Raw genomic sequence first — 3,197 nt, 5'->3', positions numbered from 1 at the left:
ATACACACACACACACACACACACACACGTATGTGTACATATATATGTGTATATATATGTATACATGTATATATACACATGTGTATGTATACATGTATATACATATGTGTTAATTTTTATTTTATTTGGGGGGGCCAATGAGGGTTAAGTGACTTGCCCAGGGTCACATAGCTAGTAAATGTCAAGTGACTGAAGAGGATTTGAACTCAGGTCCTCCTGAATCCAGGGCTGGTGCTTTATCCACTGTGCCACCTAGATGCCCCCTTTTTTAATTTTTTTTAAATTTGTTAGTTAAATATATCTCAATTACATGTAAAAATATTAATATTCATTTTTTATTTGAGTTCCAAATTCTCATCCTCCCTTCCATGATTCCCCCTCCTTGAAAAGTCAAGTAATATATTGATTATACATGTGGATTAATTGAAAATGTACTTCCATAGGGCATCACTAAGCTCATGGAAGAGAAGCAGATCCTGTGTGGGGGGCTAGTGGTGCTAGACATCATTAATGTGTTGGAGAAATACTCTGAAGAGGATGCAGACAGCAGGTGCCTGACCCAATGTTGGCAGTGTGGTGGCAATGCCTCCATCTCCTGCACCATCCTTTCCCTCCTTGAAGCAACCTGTGCTTTCATGAGCTCCTTGGCTCCTGGACATGTTGCTCAAATTTTGCCAGATGTGTCAGCAAAGGCCTTTAAAAAGGTTGACCAGAACCGGTTCAAGTGGATCCACATTGAGGGCCAGAATACTTCTGATCAGGTAAAGATGCTGCAGCCGACAAGGACAGAACAGCACAACAAGAAGCTTCCCTGAGAGCAGTGAATCAGGACATCTGTGGAGGTGGAGACAACCAGGGAAGACTTATACCAGCCCTTTGCCTCTGGGGATGTGTTTTTTTTCAGCAAGGTTGTGGCCAAGCACATGAGGTTTAGGTCAGTAGCTAAAACCCTAAAGGGGTTGTACAGCTCTGTAGGGAAAGGGGCTATGCAAATATGTCTGTGGGCAGAGGAGGGAGCAGATGCCTTGGGTCTCAATGGATAGCTCCTGCACTCTGATGCATTCCCAACACCCCAGTGGTAGATACCCTGGGAGCCTGAGACACCTTCAATGCCTCTGTCATCTTCAGCCTTTCTCAGGGGAAAAGCATTCAGGAGGCATTGACTTTTGGCTGCCAAATAGCAGGCAAGAAGTATGGCATACAAGGCTATGATGGAATCATGTGAAGGCCCCAGACATCTGAAGGCACAAGCTCAGCCAGCTCTAGGGGCATAAGGAAGCCCAGGCATTGCTGGGTATCTCTGCCTGCCCTGGTGTCAGGGCTATTCAGATTGCAGAGTGGGTTCATCCTGAGCTGAAGCTCCCTATCCCCACCACACCTCAGTTCTCCACTATCTCCTTCTTCAAAACAAATAAACATTCTTCCACAAAAAAAAAAGTATTCCATGAACTCCATGTTGAGAAAAAAAGGACAAAAACACAAAACAAGAATAAAATGCAGTTTAAAAAAGAATGCTTCAGTCCTTAATCAGAGTTCATCAGTTCTCTCTGGAGCTGCATAGCACTTTTTATCATGGGTCCTGTGGAAGTATATTACATCATTGTTTTGAAATAAATAGCTGAACTGATCATCCTAATATTGTTACTATGTACAATATTCTCCTGGTTCTGCCAACTTGACTTTGCATGAGTTCATGGTTTTTGTTTTTTTCTGAAACTATCCTGCCAGTCATCTCCTATAGCACAATAGTATTCCATTATAATGCAACACAACTTGTTCAGCCATTTCCAAACTAATGGGAATCCCCTCAACTTCCAATTCTTTTCTACAGTAGAAAAGCTGCTATGCATATTTTTTTTACAAATAGGTCCTTTGCCTTTTCTTTTACCTCTTTGCAGTAGTCAAAGTGTCAAGTCCAAGTATATGCATAGTTTTATAGCTTTGGGGGGATAATTACAAATTGTTTTCCAGAATGGCCAGTTTACAAGAGTTTATGATGATACCAATTACTCCACATCTCTTCCAAAATTTGCAATCTTCTATTTTCTGTCATGTTAACCAATTTGGTGGGTGTGAGGTGGTATTTCAGAGTTGCTTTATTCTGCATTTCTCTAATCAATAGTGATTTAGAGCATTTTTCCCATGTGACTATTGATAGCTATGAATTCATCTTCTGAAAACTGCTTATTCATATCCTTTCACCATTTATCAACAGCAGAATGGCTCTATTTTTTTTTTCGTAATTTGGGGTCAGTTCCTCATATATTTGAGAAATGAGGCTTTTATCAGAGAAACTTGCTGCAAATTGTTTTCACAGTTAGGGTTCTTTAAGTATACCATTATATCATCAGCAAAGAGTGATAGTTTGATTTCCTCATTGCCTATTCTTATTCCTTCAATTTCTTTTTCTTCTCTTATTGCTAAAGCTCACATTTTTAGTACAATATTGAATAACAGACATCCTTGCTTCAACACTGATCTTTATCAGTTTATTCCCTCTACAGATAATGTTTCCTTTAGATTTTACTTACAATTTTAAAAGAGGCTCCATTGATTCCTATTCTTTCTACTATTTAAAAAATGAATGGATGTTGTATTTTGTAAAAGCTTTTCTTTTCTACAAGTATCGATATAATCATGATTTTTGTTGCTTTTTTATGGATATGGTCAATGATGCTCACCATTTTCCTAATATTAAACTACCTCTGACTTCCTGATATAAATCCTACCCGGTCATACTGTATGATCTTTGTGACATGTTTCTGTAACCTTTTTTCAAGCCATTTGTTAGATCCACTTACCATCTCTGCTTTGAGAGGTCCCAGAGCTGCCGATGCTTCTGTAGCCACCACCATGTCCCACCACTGGTGTTCCATACATGTAATCTCTGTGCCAGCCCCCACTCAACCCTTACCCCCCCACCCCCGCCATAAAAGATCACTTTGTCCTCCTAAATTGTCTTGAGCTGGAAGAATGTCTCAACCTGGTCTTTTGCTGCCCCTGATTCTCCAGAATTTGATTTGAGTTGTTATTTTTAAATTATTTGTAAGGGAATATTGGGAGAACTCAGCTGAGTCCTTTCTCTACTCTGCTTTCTTTGCTCCTCCCCCAGAAATCCCCTGCTGAAGATCTTCAAAGGACCATCTCCCCTCTTCCTCCTCCTCCTCAGCATTCTTTCTCCCTCCCCTTTGTGCCCT

At 40.3% G+C, this 3,197-nt stretch overlaps 1 pseudogene; it reads left to right on the top strand.

Annotated features, from left to right (window-relative positions):
* Positions 1 to 458: 458 nt before the first annotated feature.
* LOC122729881 lies at positions 459 to 1,225 on the top strand (annotated as a pseudogene).
* The last annotated feature ends 1,972 nt before the right edge of the window (positions 1,226 to 3,197 follow it).

This window comes from Dromiciops gliroides, chromosome 5 (assembly GCF_019393635.1).
Source record: "Dromiciops gliroides isolate mDroGli1 chromosome 5, mDroGli1.pri, whole genome shotgun sequence".
Lineage (NCBI taxonomy): Eukaryota > Metazoa > Chordata > Mammalia > Microbiotheria > Microbiotheriidae > Dromiciops > Dromiciops gliroides.
The sequence above is the reverse complement of the archived record's forward strand: the minus strand, read 5'-3'. Positions and strand labels throughout refer to the sequence as shown.